The sequence below is a fragment of the Felis catus genome, chromosome F2 (assembly GCF_018350175.1).
Source record: "Felis catus isolate Fca126 chromosome F2, F.catus_Fca126_mat1.0, whole genome shotgun sequence".
Classification (NCBI taxonomy): domain Eukaryota; kingdom Metazoa; phylum Chordata; class Mammalia; order Carnivora; family Felidae; genus Felis; species Felis catus.
This window is the reverse complement of record NC_058385.1, coordinates 49,642,646-49,661,922: the sequence shown is the minus strand read 5'-3', so window position 1 is coordinate 49,661,922 and position 19,277 is coordinate 49,642,646. Positions and strand designations below refer to the sequence as shown.

Sequence of the window (19,277 nt, the reverse complement as noted above, 5' to 3'; positions counted from 1 at the left end):
AGAGATTTTATAGGAAAATTCCATTTCTCATAAATATGCATAGTGGAAAAACAAAATCTCAATTGCATACTACAAATATACAAACTGGGAAAAATAACCACAGCTTACTGGGCTCAAGTGGGTAGCTACAACAAAATGTTGTCATGTAAATTCATAACCACTGAGTGTGGGTAGAAATGTAAACATACACATATATGCCCTTCGCTTAACATCATAACTTTTTAGAAACCGCAAGTTAAGATCTCTAGACAAAAGTGTGCCCATTCAAAAATAAGTATTTTAGTAGTCATCCTGAAAACAATGTCATTGTATATCAGATAATTCTCGTAGTGACAAATTCTGAGTAAAAATCTGTTAATTAAAATAAGATTTAAAAAAGGAAAAAATTCCAAAAAGGAGTACGAAACTCTTGAATAAAAGAATGTATCTTGGATAAAAGAGTCTATATTCCATGACCTCTAAGTACAACAGAAAATTTAAGTCAACTATTCAATAAAGTGAGCCAAATTATTCTTTTTAAGAGTCTTGTTTTAATAATGATTTGAGTGATTAATTCTGTGCCAAATTATAAAATAGGGGATGAGGGTGTTGGGAATGTTAATATAAATTGAATAAAACATAAAATCAAGTGAGTGCTTCCATGATACGAATGTGAAATACAGTCAAGTATAAATGTCTACTTGTCTATTAAAATACAACATTGGAATTATTTGTACCTCCAGAGATATTCTCAGGAAAACATGTTTATTTTCTTCAAGGGCAAGGGAACAAAAAAAGCTATCCCCGCATCAAAGAAATTATGTGTACTTAAAGAATATTAATTAACTAAATTGAGTGGGAAGTTCTTTTAAAAAGTTTCATTTTGATAGCATAGTAGCAAGATACTATATTAATTCAAATAGCACCAATAGACAAAGAAGTTAAGACACATTTTATATATACATATATAAATTTATGTAACATACATATAGATATATATACACATACACACATACATATGCATTTTCTAATATTTAGACTATTTTCTGGACATCAGCCTCCTATGAAGCTACATTAAATTCTTTCTAATTCCTAGGTAGTCATGTGATATATACTGGCAGAAGTTGACGAACTTGTTCTGTAAATGGGCCCAATAATAAGTATCTTAGGCTTTGCAGACCGTATGTTTTCTGCCACAACTCTGCCATTGTAACATGAAAGTAGGTATAGAGTGTGCATACACAAATGAGTGGCAATGTTCTATTAAAACCTTATTTACAAAGCAGGCAGCGGGCCAGATATGGTCTGTGGGCAATGGTTTGCTGGTCCCTGCATTAAAGCATAATGTTTTTTTATTAAAATAACAAACAAAAAAACCCACACTGATTTAATATTGCTTTGCAAAAGAGCCTTTCTCTTGAGTAATGGTTTAAAGATTTTGTAGAATCAGGTTTATGGAACATCACTTATATTTAACAGATCATTGGGGGGCCTAAGAAGAATATTAATCTGTATTTGCTCTAAGTAAACAAAGATGCAAATAGAGTGATATAATTATTTAAGTATGTTATCAACTAAATTCCAATCTCAAACACATCTTTCATCTCCAGACTCAATTATCATCTATAGACAGTCCTTAAACGAAAAAAAAATTTTGTTAGAGCCTTAACTAATGATCTCTCAAGTGACTATCTTAATGGATATACAGTCAACAAACTTGTATAAATATGTTTAGCTTAGAACTTTAAATTCTCCCAGGAGGCTAATCCTTAGGACAAACCACACATTTCTCGCTCCAAACTATTTGGCTCATATGAAACGTTCCATTCCTTTTCTACATTTTTATCGACCTATTCTCATAAGATAAACACTTCACAAACAATAATATCCTTAGAGAGAAAAGTATCCTACTGGTAAAGAGATCCATTATAGGAAATAGAAAACTGTCTTCTGTTGAAACTTCCCAAATAGTTAATAACAATGTGATAAAGGGCCGCTTTAACAAATCTAATGGATTTTCATGAAATACATAGAGACATAATAAATGTAATCTGAACATAAAATATTATCTGAGACAATTTTTGAAGTTAAAGAAGTGTATTATACTATAGTAGAAACATATTTTTTTTAAAAAATTAAGTATATTTTGCCAAACTATCAAGGAAAGGAAAAAATTACTTTTGGTAACTATCGCATTGAATCCTAGTTTACAAGACTTTTCTTGTGAGAAAATACAAGGTTGAAGAGGCACAAAACGGAACAAGATTACAGACTATAATGGTGACACTGACAGAATTCACGTATTCCAAACGAACAAAGCTTAAAAGGGCCAAATTCACGTAATCTCTAAGTGCTAAACTCACCATTTAGATATGTACCAAATGAATGCAATAAAGAAACAGGTATGATCAGTGTATGTAGCTATTTGCTTACTTCTAGGTGACAATTGCACAGGAGAAAGCATGGTTACATGTGTCTATTTTCTACTTTCAGTAGGGTAGACTATAAAAACAACTTATTGATACCTTTCGCCAGTCAGAAGAATAAGAATAGACATTGTTAAAAATGGCTACATAAGATATAATGAGATAAATAAGAATAAATAAAAATATATATGAGATAAATGAGAAATGTAGTATTTTGTTATTTTATTTTCTTTAAAAAAAATTTTTTTTAACGTTTATTTATTTTTGAGACAGAGAGAGACAGAGCATGAACAGGGGAGGGTCAGAGGGAGGGAGACACAGAATCCGAAACAAGCTCCAGGCTCTGAGCTGTCAGCACAGAGCCTGACGCGGGGCTCGAGCTCACGGGCTGTGAGATCATGACCTGAGCCGAAGTCGGCTGCTTAACCAACTGAGCCACCCAGGCGCCCCTATATTATTTTATTTTCAAAGGCAGAGTAATTAAAAAAAATATTGTCCCTGATTTTACTGAATATTTTAACTGTTCTTTCAATATCGGCTAACTGTGAAAAAACTTATTTTTCAGACTGACAGTCATTGACAGCTATTGACAAAAAAACTGATGGTCATTTATAGGAATGTTTTCCAAAGTACCTGATGTACAATGATAAAAAGTAAACTGTTTCAAAATACTACATATTTGGTGCTGTGCATCAAAAGGCTTTACAATGGTCATGTTTTTGAACCTGAAATTTCACTTCCCAGGATTGTTCCTAAAGAAATAAATCAATGTGCAGGATGTACATACAGGTATATCTACTGCCACATTGCTTGAAAATTGTAAAGACCTGGGAGAAGAAACTCTAGATGTCCAACTATAGGGGTTGGTGAACTGCACTCGTGGTGTATCTATAAGATAAATGCATCCATGAAGTAGTGCATGTGATGTGCATGCGCATTCACGTCCGTAAATATAAAGACACTGCAATTAGTAATCATAAAACATTAAATGGTGATATAGTACTATAGTTTCTGAACTATAATCTAAAAAACTATATAAATATTCATAAAAATATATATGCACATAACCTATATAAAAGACAAAGGGATAAGGGGAAAAAATGAAGATTTCTATACCAGAATGTTAGCAGGTATCACTGGTTATTGAAATTAAGTGCTATTGTTTTCTTATTGGGGTTAATATGTAGTTTATAAAATGTCTACATGGCTATACACTATACAGGATAAAATACTTTAAAAAACACACGGCATCATATTTTTGTGAAAAAGGACAAATTATTCAGTTTGAAAACCTATGGTTTTGTCTACGGCCATACCACTCTGAACGCGCCCGATCTCGTCTGATCTTGGAAGCTAAGCAGGGTCGGGCCTGGTTAGTACTTGGATGGGAAAATCCAAGTACTTGGATGGTTTTGTAATGATTTGATAAAAATGCTTTGGAAACAAATGTTAAATAATTTTTTTAATGTAAATATACAGCCATTCATTGCTAAATTTATCTTAGGGATATATATTTATTTTTTAAATAAAAGCATGTGGGTTGTTATTTAACACTGGAACAAGTTACATTTTAAAAGTATGCAAATAAATATGGGGATAAAAATGATAAATTATGTACTAAATTATTTCTGCATCAGTACTGGGGCCAATGGAAGCATTTTGTTTTAAAGTGTAAACAGTCTTTTTTTAAGTTTTCATTTAAATTCCAGTTAGGTAACACACAGTGTAATATGAATTTCAGGTGCACAATATAGTGATAACACTTTCATACAACATCCGGTGCTCATCACAAGTGCCCTCCTTAATCCCCATCACCTACTTCACCCAACCATCAGTTTGTTCTCTATAGTTAGGTGTCTGTTTCTTGGTTTGTCTCTTTTTCCCTTTGCTTGAGCACACTTAAGCTTAAACTGAGTAGCTAAGATATACAAGTTTTGAGGAATACTTATTTCCAAATAAATCAATTCTGAAGAAGTTTCTACTGTGGTTACTAGGAGTTAACACATTGGGAATGAAAGATACAATTTGATTTGGTTTATAATGTGTTTGCTTATAAAATGATCTTTTTTTTTTTTCATTCCTAAGAACGTAGGAAAACTGAACTCCATATATGCCTAAGTCAAACTTGGAATTAACCGAAAAATAAAGACTCTAGAAACTTACAAAACTGTTGTACTACCTTGAGGCTCAGAGGCTTTTAAATTACGTTCTAAACCTTAACAATCTATTTTGGATATCTAGGTTACCTGCTACTATATGTATCTGTCTGCTGTTTCTCTGCTACCTCTCTGCCACATTCATTAAATAACACTTCAAAGGAGATGCTGTAGCAAACTGCACAGACTCCTTTTCCTATAGTCAAAAGAAACTGATATTTAGACTACTTTCGGACATACGTTATTAAGAGTGACCTAGTGATACGAGGAAACAGAGCATATCTGGTTTTGACATCTAAATTCAGTAAATAAACTTACTGAGGTTTTGTCACTCAGGTGACTTGGATTTTAGCACCATTTTAGGTTTCAACATTTAAGATCAGGATATGGTTGGGCTACAGGGGAAGGTCACGGTTTTGTGCATGGAGAGTGCAGTGCAGATAACCATCACAGGGTTGATGGGGCTTTGCAACTGTCCAGATTTAGGGTGATGGGTGTATTTACGCTATACAGGAATGAATCTAAAATCTTAAAAACAGCACTGGTTTAAAAGATAAGAAGAGAAAATACTTGGGTTTAAGTGTTAATTTCACAAGCCTTCTAACTGTAAGTACCTAATTTACCTTTCCGGATATAAAATTCACTTTCTGTAAAATTAATCGTTTGGGACCGGATACTCTCTCTGATTCTTTCTGCTATGTAACTATCTGGTTGGTTAATTATGAGGCCAAAATTTAAGTGTTTGTTCTTTTATATTATCATATCTATTTCATTAATATAAATAGGGTATATTTATATTATATCTAGAAATATATATTTCTGGAATGTATTTCTAGAAGCATTATACCTGGTCTAGAAATTCCTACTCTGTTTGCCCTGGCATTGCATTTATTAAAATTTACAGTGTGTGTGTGTGTGTGTGTGTGTGTGTGTGTGTGTGTGTGTGTGTAAGGAGACAGGGACAGAAAGGAGATGAAGGAAGAATAGAGGGTAGGAGAAAGACAACGAAAGAGGAAGGGAGGAAAGAAGGTGGGAGGAGATTGAGAGAGAAAGAGACAGAGCACTCTAAGAGCAAGCCTGGGAAAGAGAGATAGACACAAACTGTATTGAAAAGTTCATTAAACCAGAGAATTTGCCCAGCAAAAAGAATCATAAGGATGATCTAATCTAGGAGGCTAGGAGGATCTTTCAGACAAGATCAAGTGCTATTGTTTTACTGTATGTTTCCCCCACGTATACTGACATGTTTAAAAGAAAATATTAGTAACTTTCTATCAACTTAGTTATTTTTAACTTGTTAGTCATAATTCCTGTATCTTTGAAAAAACAAGATACATTTTAAAGGAGAGACTAAATTTTTAAGTAAAAGTCCCTTGGAGAAGGAATACAATGGTTATTGTTAATATTGTTTCTAAGAGAAAGTGCAATAACCACTGATAAAAGATACAAATGTGATAGGGCTCCTGGGTGGCTCAGTTGGTTAAGCGTCTGATTCTTGGTCTCAGCTCAGGTCAGGATCAAACCCCCGACTGGACTCTGTGCTCACAGTGTAGAGCCTGCTTGTAATTCTCCCTCCCTCTCTCTCTGCCCCACCCCCCCACACTCACTCTCTCTCTGTCTCTCTCAAAATAAACTCTTTTTTTTTTAAAAAGATACAAACATGAGTCGGATTCATTGGGTTATTATACTATTCCCTATATGTGTTAAGCCCTTTAAATATTCTGCCATCTTCCTGATGGATAAAATCTACATTAAGGAAGAGATAATGCACAGAGTAACACATATTATTGCCCTGTGTAGATGACTTGTCCCCATCTTATTATATTTGGGTATGACATATTATGAAAGAACACTGTGTCCCACATCTGGGGCCTAATTAACGCAAGTCATGAGATATTTCAACTGCATCCACTCTTATGCATATCACAGATTGCATGGACTGTTTGAGAGGAGCATAATAAAGAAATTTAAATGCAACTTTGCATTTACGTTCATTTAGAAATAAATGTTTAAGTATACTTAGAAATGCTGAGAGGGGCACCTGGGTGCTTCAGCAGGTAAGGGTCTGACTCTTCGTTTCAGCTCAGGTTTGTGAGACAGTTTGTGAGACAGAGCTCCATGTGAGGCTCTGCACTGAGAGCACAGAGCCTGCTTGGGATTCTCTCCCTCCATACACACACACAATGGAATATTTCTCAGCCATAAAAAAGAATGAAATCTTGCCATTTGCAACAATGATGGAGCCAGAGAGTATAATGCTAAGCAAATTAAGTCAGAGAAAGGCAAATGCCATATGATTTCACCCCTATGTGGAATTTACGAAACAAAACAAAATGACATAGGGGGAAAAAACAGAGAGGCAAATCATAAAGCAGACTCTTAACTATAGAGAACAAACTGATGGTTACCACAGAAGAGGAGGGCTATGGGTTAAATAGGTGATGGGGGTTAAGGAGTATACTTGTTGTGATGAGCACTGGATATTGTAGGAAAAGTATTAAATCACTATATTGTATACCTGAAACTCAGATTTACTGGAATTTAAGTAAAAGCTTAAAAAATAAATTATACTTACTGTGGCATTAAAATGATAACATACATATTTTTAAGGTAACGAAGATATTTTACCTTCTTAAGTCAGGGCAACAAAGAGGCAGATAAGGGGTGATAAGTCATTCAAAGTGGAATTCTTTTATAAAGTTGAGATTCTTAAAAGGATCCAAACACATGTGATCGTATCCCCTAAACTATAATGAAAGGAATAATGAACTTCCTATTCTCCAAGAACAGCAGAATCAGAAAGGGGTTATTACCAAATGGAGAGAAGAGTGAGATAAACAGGGCCAAATTTCCAAGAGTAAAACAAATGTCAATATTTAGGTATAATATTTCACTTCATATTTTCAATGATGGTATGCATAAAAGTTGTTAAATCCTTACATTTCCTTTAGAGATAACAACATGTTGCCAACAACAAGCAAGCCAAGGAAGATTAAATTGTGCTTGGAAAATGTAACTGAGTAGAGAAAAAGAAAAATGTTTATATTTAAATTTTTAAAAATCACTAAAATCAATTAAATTATGATTGCAAACTGCAAATGCGACATACGCTTCCAATATAAGAACAGATAGAGAAAAGATTTGTAATAGTCATCTCCCCTGAATATCCACAGTGATCATCCTAGAAAATGATTATCCATTTGAGTTATCAATTGGGATAAAATGAGGGAAGTTTATGTAGCAATAGTATGATTAAAAGGAAAAATGTACATTTTAATTGTTGTTATACAATCTCATCCCCGTTAGCTAATACTGAAATTTCTTTAAATTCGGATCACCTAAGTTGGGGTTAATTATTTATAATGAGAAAAGGAACTATTACATACGAGGATTTTAAATAATACTCATGCTTAGATATCAAGCTGTGTACCTTTTTCCAAAGGTGCTCGTGAACATTGTTATTGGTCAAGGGAGCTATAACGACTGCACGGAGGACCTCATGTCTTGCAGTTTGACACTCCCTCAGAATTCAAAGGCAGGCATCCTAAATGTTTCACCAATAGGGACATTTCCTGAAATCTTCTCTTCAATACCAAGAAGAAAGTGGAATAAAAGTTAGGTAGGCTCACCCTCAGATCAAGACAGCTAGGGATTTGATGAAAACACCTAAGCCAGAGACTAGGCTGAATTTCATTCCACCTTCCAAATACCCACATGGGATTACTACTTACACTGAGGATCCTAAATGAAACCGCAAACTAGACGGTCTGTTGACATTACATGTCCCCTTCCGAATTCCTCTCTTTTCTTTTTCTAGACATGTAGCTTTGTTCTCTCATGGTGTCCACCACACATGTCACAGCTTCTCGGCTTTCACGTTTCTACATCCTCCACCTTGTCACAGGTAAAGACCCCACTTCCTGAGGTTAAGGGCATAGATTCTGGCACTGAGCTCAACTGCTTTAAATTCCAGCTTCAAACGGCTGGAGTAAGTTATGAACTGATCTATACCTGAAATTTTCAATCTGGAAACTAGAAATAAAAACAGTACTTCCAATGGGTCCTAAGCTCAATTATGTATTAAAATAACTTATAGCACAGGGACTTAATTATCCAAAACGTCAACCTCATTGTAAAAGAACTTATTAGCCCAAAGAAATCTCTGAGAGAATGCAAAGTAAAAATTCGTTTTATCAGTGAATCCTAGTTCTATGACTAACACCATGTTAAAACTTATCTGAGGTACTTCTGAGTTTCTCAAGAGTAAAATCTGCAATGTGTGGAATGAAGATCCTGATCATCAATTATTTATCACCACTGCAAGTTTTGTAAGTGGGACCCACTATACGTAATATAAAAACAATGAATTTTTACATGACTGAGCACTTGTGAGCTATAAAGTATGACTATCCCAAAGTAGAGAGGCTTTTATGTGTCTCCAACACAAAGGTCATGTTATTTGGTTACTGCTGATTCATTTAGTAAGAACTTCGTCTTCTTGGGGTTCTCTACTATTTCATGGTGACTTCACTCAAAGAAAAAATTCGACTACCGTACTTATTTTGAAACTTATTTCCTAAATTCCCTGTAATGTCATATTTGCCAAATCCAGTGACCATTCTTCAGCACCATTCTATCAGACCTCACAGCAGCATTTGATAGATTTATTAAACTACGCTTGATATTTTCTCCAAGTGTTTGGCCTGCACTTTTCTGACACTCATTCAGTTCACTCTTTATTAGACTACTTTGTTGGCTTATCTTTCTCAGCCCATCTTTCAAATATACACATTTCCTAAAGTGTTGTCATTGACTTTTCTTTTTATTCTATTCCTGAGTGATTCTGCCTAAGTCCATAGCTTCAACTGTCACTTTAATGCTGAAGGCGACTACCTTCATCTAATTTCCTGTAAGCCTGAGATTCACATCTTAGTTGGGGGCCCCTGGGTGGCTCAGTTGGTTAGGCGTCTGACTCTTGATTTCGGCTCAGATCATGATCTCATGGTTCATGAGATTGAGTCCTGTGTCAGGCTTAGTGCTGACAGCAAGAAGACTGCTCGGGATTCTCTCCCTCTCTCACTACCCCTCCTCTGTTCTCTCTTTCGCTCTCCCCTTCTCTCTCAAAAGATATCATAATCATAATCATAATCATAATCAAGATGCGCATTTCTAGTTATCTCCTAGCGATCCCCACATGGATATGCCATCAGTGCCCAAAACTCAGCTTGTTCAAAACAAGTTAACATTACTTCTCATATTTGCCCTTCTTCCTATAGCTATTATCAATGACTATTCAGAATATCCAGAATTTATGTCTTTGTTAATGCCTTGCCTGTTCTTGGAACTGTCAACACTAAACACTTCTCTTGCTCCTTCTGGGTTTCTTGTTCCACTGCTTTAGACTGAGACTTTTAGGCCTTCCTTTGCTAGCTCAACCCCTAGAGTCCTCTCTTCTCTTTGTGTGATGAAGTTATAGGCCACCCTCCATCCATTACCAAGCCTCCTGAACCCTATTTTGGGATGGGAGTTGGCTTTTAATTGCTTGGGATGTGTCAGGTCGAATAAAATTTTCTATTAGTCTATATATTTAGTACTATCGGGGTAATGTATTTTAAAATTAATTTAAATTTTTGCATGTTTTCAGTTATTTTTAAAGCCAGATTTATGGAGGCCTACTGTCAGAAATTAAAATTCACACTATTTAGGTGCATCTATGACATTTGACAAATGGATGTAGTCATGCAACCTCACCACAATCAAGATACAGAGTATTTCTGTCACTGTAAAAAGTTCCCTGGGGTCACTTTGCTGTCAATACTCTCCCTACCAGCCCGAGGTAACCACTGAGCAGATTTCTGTCCAGATTTTAATTTTTTTTTCAACTAAAGTTTTACTGGATCAAGGCATAGAAAAAAAAATGTAACAAAGCTTTTAAAGGCGCACGGTTAAAATCTTGTGTTCGAGAACTTAACAATAACGTTCCTGAACAATTAAGAACTTAACACTAATAATACTTTCCAGAAGCCAGGAATTGTGCTAAAAGCTTTGCATGAATTATGATTATGTCACTTAACCAGTACAACTGTATATGATAGGACTTTTGTCACAATTTTACTTATTGGAACATTTGTACAGGGCATAGAACTAGTAAGTGGCTGAGATTGGTCTGTTTTCCAAAATTTATAATCTGAAATACTTAGTCATGAAGTGACTCTCTCTCTTCTCTTTCTCTCTCGCACAAACACATACACACCCTTAACTCTTACTTAATGCTTTTGTTGCCCCAACATTCTTCCTTTTTAACATTTCCTCCTTTTTCTTATCTAATTGCATCATCTCCTCTTTGGCCTTTTTTTTTTCATACTTTAACTTATTTCCTTTTGACCCAAACTTAAATGACAATATAGTCATTTTTAGTCTTTAATCTTCTTTTTGGGGTTTCCTTCTGATTCTCATTCCTTTACTCTGAAGTGGCCTATCAACCTCCTTCACATTCTTCATGACCTTATAACCTATAACCATGATCTCCCCATCAGTGATGTCACATAATTAATTAATCTAATCACTCTTACTTGTTACCATTTTCTTTGCCATTAAACTTTGCCTTTCCCACTATTAGTTCTCTTTCTCATCCTTACTCTCATGTCCCATACCCCATCTCCTCAAGCCTTCATACAGGCTTCTAGAAAGAAACTATCCTCTGTCAAATAACATCCTTCTCTTCAGTTGAACTGTAATCTAATTTAAATTCCCTTAGCAATTATCTTCAGTGTAGCATTATTCATGCCAACTTACCCTCTTCCATGTGAAACCTACTTATCTTTCATGCCAACACTTTTATATTACAATGGTTTTATTATAGATATAGAAGTATAGAGCTTTAAGTGAGCAAAGAGGAAGAAAATGATCTGAAAACAATTATACCTTATTTTTAACCATGAGCCAATGAATACTTAGTATTGTGTGCAAGTTAATACTAAATAACTTGATTACTAACTTATTACATATAATCTTTTCCTTTCAACTCAAATGATTTAAAAGTATTTTAATCCTAACTTTATCATTCAGTTATACTTTGTTCATCTCCCTGCAAATCTTCAATATTTAAAACTCTTTCATCCATCACTGACACTTAAATGTCTTTTCAGGAAAAAAAAAAAGTATAGCAAAAATTATTCTCTTCTTCTGAACTTTAAATGCCCTGACTTTATCTTCTGATTCTTGATCTTAGTTGTGTATCTCCTGGCTCCTTTCATACTTTGTTTCTTCTTACTCTTCTGTTTTAGTTCAAAATCACCTCTTCAGAAAGACTTCCTGGATCCCTCCATCAAAAATATATGCCTTCCCACCCCAGCTGTGCTAAGCACAGAGGGTTTTAAATAATAGAATTATAACAATCTAAACTTACCTTGTTTAGTGACTATTAGCTCTCCCAAGAGTATAATTTCCATGATGGGAGAGACGTGTTATGCCCCCAGCACCTAGAATAGGCCTGGTATATGAAAATGTTTAGTAGATACTTGTTGAACAAATGAATTTTTCAGATGTGAAATACTTTCATAACACTAGAGTAAGAATTTCAGGAATAACTTCCTTTATATAAGCATATATGGTAGAGGACACTTTAATATGTTGTTATGATACCTAGAGAATGATTTGAGTCTAACATAGTCAAGTTGACAGATTATTGGGCTATTTTACAGAGATTTTAATAGTCTCTGCTTCGGAATTTTATTCCTATTTTATTTTTATTCTTATTTTAAATAATGACTCAATTTTATTATTCATTATTTACATTATACATCGGTCTGAAAAATGAAATCTTTGGTATAACTTGATTTAGTAGTAATAATTAATAGGAACTATCATCTTTTTACTTTCTAGTATGTTGAAAATTCTGTGACAAGTTCCTTACATATATTATTGCTTTCAATTTTTTTCAAATTACAAAAAAAAATCAAAATAAGTGCTTGTAATTTCTGTTAACAGCATTATTCAGTTAAATGGTTGCATACGCATTCATTATTCAACATTCATGGTAACATCCTTTTCACTGCTACAAATAATGCCTTAGTGAAACTTTCGTACATATATTTTTATCTGAGCTCATTTCCAACAGAGCAGAAGTCTGTAAATATTTTTAAGGCTCTTGATTTCTACTGAAAAATTACTTTTTAGGAAGATTATAGTAAATTATGCTGCCACTCTTATATCACACTCTCACCAGCATTAAAGCATTGTTTTCAAAATAGGTGAAACATAGTATCTCATTTTTTTTAAGTTATCTATTTGGTTATGATTGGAATAAAATGTGGGATTTTTTGGAATAAAATTTTTTATACATTTACTGTCCACTAAATTTCCTGTTTGGTGAAACGTCTGTACGTCTTCTGCCCATTTTTCTGTTAGAGTTTTACAGAGTACATAGTTTATTTGTCAAAGTGATTCAGGCATTAAGGCTCTTAATACTCTGAGTTGCTGCAAATATGTTTCCCAGTGTGCTGTTTGCCTTCTAATTTGTTTATGCTGATTTTAATCTTCTGAAGTTTATACCTGCCAAGGTATAACTTGGCTTGTAGTCAAGTCTCTCTTTTTTAAATTTCATTACTTTTATTTTTAGAAAGGCTTTCTCTTTTCAGAGAAAAACATTTTCATGCTTTTATTAAAATATAATTAACCCTTTAATCTAACTGCAGCCCAGAGTTATATCCCTAGTGAGTGACAGAACCTGGATAAGAATTGAGACCTATCTGATTTCAATGTTCTCACTTTCTACCCAACTCTGTTGTCCCAGAAATGGTAACGCTCAACAGTACAGGTGCAGCAGTTCTGATGCCCAGGTCTGTGTGACAGCTACGTCCTAAACTAGAAGTCACAAACTCATATATTTGTAATGCATATAACAAAAATAATTCTGTATTATAGACTGGATGACTAAAAGGCCTGGGCTTCAATACACTTGACTCAAAATAAAAATTCTGGTTTCTAATGTATTTTATAAAACAATTTAAAAAAATAGCTCCACTTACATCATGCTTACACTGTACCAGACACAGTTTTTAAGTTTTTACAGTTTATATATTAATGAATTTAATACATACCATAACCCTTTGATACGGTATTATTATCTCTGTCTTAGAGAAGGGGTATCTGAGGAATCTACAAAGAGTAACTTTCTCAGGATCACGCAGCACAGGAGCGGTGGTGCTGATCCGGGAGTCTAGTTCCAGAGTCTGTGCTCTAATACTGCTTCTCAGACTAACGTTTCTTACAGGAACACATATTTTCCCCAATAACTGAAATTTTCAGAAAAGAGAGTTAAGGTAGACAATAGGCCAAGGTAAAATAGAATGCTAAGGTATTTAGAGTGCACGAATAATGCTTTGAGAATTCAGCAGTAACTTCTTAAATTCAGGATGTATCTTCCAAGGCAGATGGAATTTTACATCCATAAAGCATTAAAAAACAGTGCATTCCAAACCTCAATTTAAGTGAGATAGCTGAAACCCAAAGATCTCCAATTACGTGTCGAGGATCACACAGCTCAGTGGAAAGACCGAAGCGAAAACTAGGTCTCTTGACTCCTGTTCAAATCTTCTTTCCAATTTCCCTCCCACCACCCGAGGAAGAACTACTCAAGACCATTCTTATTTCACGTTTGGGTATTCCAGCTGTTTCACGTTTCAACGACTTTCTTAACTCTCTTCTTTTATATTTGAGTATTTATAGGCTTTAGAAAATTAGTCTTAGTATTATCCTTTATTAATAGGAGTTTTCACATAAGATGTGATATGTTTTTATATATTTGCACATATACAGGCACCTATGTCATTTCATTTGATTTTTTTTTTTTGGTTAAAATATCACAATATTACTTAATAAAATGTTAAACTTAAACTTACATAAAATATTCCAGGCTGCTGTGTCTAGAGTACTGATCATACAGTTGACACTCCATGCCTCTTCAGAAACTGATTTACATATTCTTTTTTTTAATGTTTATTTATCTATTTTGAGGGAGAGAGAGTGAAAGGGGGTAGGGGCAGAGAGAGAGAGAGAACCCCAAGCAGGCTCCAAGCTAATAATGCAGAGCCTGACGTGAGGGGTGGGGCTTGATCCCATGAATCAGGACATCATGACCTGAGCCGAAATCAAGACTCAGATGCTTAATTAACTAAGCCACGCAGGCACCCTGATTTACATCTTATGGCAAAATTTCAGTCTACTAGAGAGTTATGTTTTTCACGACTGAGCAAACCTTAAATATCTGTATCTTAGACTTCCATCAATAATACCGAGTCCATTAAATATAGGTAGGATACAATCAATGCACAAAAAGTACCTAAAAATGGGTAGAATGTGAGTGTAATGATAAGACTGATAATGAATCAATGACTGAAAGATTCAGGGAAATTTCAGTAACAGCTTATATGTGTGTTTATATGTGTACATATTTATAGATTTATTAAATTTCCCCCACAATTAATGTTACTTCTCTTTCCCTTTTAAGATATAACACAAGTAGAACAAGATGTCAAGTGAAAGCACATGGCATTTAAAACATGTCATATATGCCATGCAAATGTGAAAACAATTAAAATGAAGGTTTGCAATAATATATCTCAATGGGCAACATTCAGAATAATCACAGAAATAAAAAAGAGAAACTGTTTCATGCTAAAAATAATACTGTAATTGTGTTAATTTTGAAAAACTTGCCTTAGCTAACCCTAACAGGAAGTGAAGTAATAATTTTATTAAGAATTATAGAATACTGGGGCACCTGGGTGGCTCAGTCGGTTGAGCGGCCAACTTCGGCTCAGGTCATGATCTCACGGTCCGTGAGTTCGAGCCCAGTGTCGGGCTCTGTGCTGACAGCTCAGAGCCTGGAGCCTGTTTCGGATTCTGTGTCTCCCTCTCTCTCTGACCCTCCCCCGTTCATGCTCTGTCTCTCTCTGTCTCAAAGATGGATAAACGTTTTAAAAAAAAATTTAAGAATTATAGAATACTAACTGAACTTATTGTAGAAATCACTTCACAATTTATACATATTCAAATCAGTGTGCTGTATATCTCAAAGGAATACAATGTTTGTTTATTTAAGGAATCTCCATGTAACCTAGGGCTTGAACTCAACGACCCAGAGATCAAGAGTCCTGTGCTCCACCAACAGCCAGTCAGGCACCACCTCAAACTAATCCAATATTATATGTCGATTATATCTCAAAAGAGTTGGAAAGTTTTTTTAAAAAATTAAAAATAAATTTTTAAAAATTAGAAAATAATTACAATCACAATGCAAAGTATGTGTTAGTTATTCCCAATTGTGTTTTTATTAAGAATGGCTTAAAATCTATTCAACTTGAAATGTTAAGCTTTTCAAATTAACATTAAGACCTGGCAGACCAATGGGCCAGTCTGAAATCGTAATTTTTTTAACATATTTTCTAAAACTTTTGATGTAGCACAGAACCAACTATAATAATGTAATAACTGGTTAACATAATAATATAATAATTGGTATTATAATATAATAATTCACCTAAGGAATTAGTAAGAAATATGGCTGAAAAAACATTTGTTGTTTTTGAGATCTCCTTAGGAGCAAAACATATATTACACAAGCACTAAGACTGCTAGATGCCCTAGACCAGCTCTGGAAGTAATTCTGGCAAGATGTGTAGTTCACACTGGAATTTGAAAACATGAGCAGATGCTGTTTTATGGAACTTACCAAATAGTATTTTTAAAATCTCTTTTGTATCATTAGCTCTCTTTCAAATGGTCTCTAAGATCTGTTTTACAATTATCTAAAAAAGTACAATTGTCATATGAATTTTTTTTGTTTACTTATTTATTTTGAGAGGGGGGGGGAGAGAGAGAGAGAGAGAGAGAGAGAGAGAGAGAGAGAGAGAGAGAGAGGGAGAGAGAATCCCAAGCAGTCTCCATGTTCTCAGCATGAAGCCCGATGTGGGGCTTAAACTCTCAAAGCCTAAGATCATGACCTGAACCAAAGTTGGACACTTAACACACTGAACCACTCAGGTGCCCTATCATATAAAATTCCTCAAGAGTTAAGAAGAAAAGTGTAAACTCTAATAAAACTTGCTCTTCTCATTTAAAAGAAACCTGATTTTTATCTGCCAAGGGCTAAACTTAGTGAGTTTTTCCTGCTTCAAAATGTGTGATCAAACTCCATTCCTTCATTCACTGTGTAGAATTATATTGCAATGACTATACTTGGACCTATAATAGAAATAAAGGTCCTTCGACTACGGTATAAAATGCAAACACACACTTCAACTTAATATGTCAGGAAAATGACTGGCCTTATGAAATTATTTTCCATCACATTTTGGCTCAAAGTATTAATAGGTGGTATTGATTGAGAAAAATAATCAACTTACATATTCATTAAAGATGTGATGATGGTTTAATATACTACATTCTATTGGTCACAGTCTCGAGTCAGTTTTTGAAAAGCCTTAACTTCATCTAACTTTTATTAAACAATTGGAAATCCATCTGAGTTGCTTGTTACAAAATTTACTGTTTTCTCTTCTAAAATTACCTCCTTTTTCTCTGAAGTTCTCATTACCATCTCTATCATTCTTTACTCTCATTTTGTTCTGGAAGGGAATGCACTGGTCCTCATTTTTCTTTAGGCTTTGGAGAGTTTGTGGAATCCTTTATTCAGTGCTAGCGAATACAGACCAAGTCCCCACTTACAGTGTTGAGAGTCTACAGCTGAGAAAGCTCACCCCAGCTTCCTCCCACCAGAACGAAAGGAAGGATTAATAGCTACAACTGCAGTTTTAAAGTCTGTGCTAAGAAAGACTTCAAATTATGTTTAGATAAAAATTAAAAGTAACTTAGGACATGAGATTTGAACCAAGAACATTCTCTTTCCTCTGTAAATTTAACCATTCCACATATGTCCTAGATAGTACTTTTTTTTTCCTAAGAAAAATTGCTTCCATCATCAATCTTCTCCTCTTCCTAAGTTTCAAACTCCCTCAACAAAGTACTTTTCTCTATGCATATCATAGAGATTCCTTTGTTCAAGCTGTTGAATTCCCCCTCCCAAAGCTTGGCCTAAGGTCTTTATTTTTCTCCGCGTTTTCTCCCCTACCATATTCAGTGGTTCGTTTCTTCCCTATCCTACCATCTATTCTTAACATTTTCCAATCTGTACTGTCAACCACACCTATCCTGAGCTTCCTTCTCCACTTCTTCCTGCATTGCTGCCCACATCCTAAATCTTTTCCACTTGTGAATTCTGAACCCAGAAGCCTTTCATTAAATCTTATGCATTCTCAGCCTCATCACAGAATGCTCATCTCACCTGTTAGCCTGAACGGAAAGTTGCCCCTTCAACAAGAACACCACCTGTCCGAAACAATTTGAGGAGAAACGGCTCAAAATCCTATACTTTAAGTAATAGGGAATCCTGGAAGTGGTAACCAGCATTTTTCTATGTCTGCATTTCTCCTTTCACATGTTTACTTTTCTAATTTCATGTAACATTTATCGCTTTTATGTTCATACCATTACTTTCTTGCTGTTACTGTCTACTTCCGCCCTACCTTCCTTCACCCATTCTCTGTCACACTTAGGGCGTCAGTGGCTCTTCAATGCCTATCTAAAAATTCTAGCATCAAAGTTTGTTGCTTTCGGGGTGTCTGGGTGGCTCAGTTGGTTGAGCGTCTGACTTGGGCTCAGGTCATGATCTCACTGCTCGTGAGTTCGAGCCCCGCGTCGGGCTCTGTGCTGACAGCTTGGAGCCTGGAGCCTGCTTCGGATTCTGTGTCTCCCTCTCTCTTCCGCCCCTCCCCCGCTCATGCTCTGTCTGTCTGTCTCTCTCTCTCAAAAATAAACATTCAAAAAAATAAAAAAAAAAAAAGTTTGTTGCTTTCCTTTCCTTTCCAAACTGTAGTCCAAGCCCCACTTCAGAAATTCACCCCCAGGATCAAACCCTGTATCTTTCTATTATTTGGAATTGTCTAACATCTGAAAATTCTAAGCATCACTAAATCAATCTGTGAAAATAACACTCTCCACTTGCCTCCATTAGCCTGAATATCTCTATAAATTCCAGTTCTTTCATTAAAGCCCTTCTTTCCCAGTTCATGGAAAACTCTGTGTCTGAATGTGATTTAACTGCATGGCATGATTTCACATGACCAGCATCTTCCCTAATCTCAGACATCACTTTAAACACTTTGCTTGCAGGCCACCCTCAACACCCTCATCCTTTTTCTTTCTCCTCTAACTGCCTGCAAACTTCCAACAATTTGTCTGAAGTGTGCTAATGAATCAATCACACAACCTTAAAGACCATCACGAATTTAAGTTCTTCATGTAAACTATCCTCCTTCTACATATCTTTGGTGAACTCTCCCTTGTATCCTCCAGGATAGCTACTCTTCATTTTAACTTCCCCAAGCCATTATTAGGAAGCCTAGTCTACAGTCACCCTCATTCTTTTTTCTTTTAGATCTCTCTTTCCTTCTCTTCCATCTGGCTTCCACGGTCCACACCTTCACTAAAACCATTTACACAAACATTGTCATTGGTTAACATTTAACAATAGTTGCCCTTCTCTTGAATTTTTCTGATGAGTATATCCTTCTTGAAACACTTTCCTTTCTTGACCTCTGTTCTTTTCTAGATATCCCACTGTCTTTCAATGGTTCTTTTCATCATGGTTTTCTGG

General features: G+C 35.1%; 1 protein-coding gene across 49 annotated transcripts in view; it reads right to left on the bottom strand.

The window, feature by feature from the left end:
- Positions 1-19,277, bottom strand: part of RIMS2 (regulating synaptic membrane exocytosis 2) — a 612,755-nt gene that overhangs the window by 152,535 nt on the left and 440,943 nt on the right. The window lies entirely within an intron of this gene.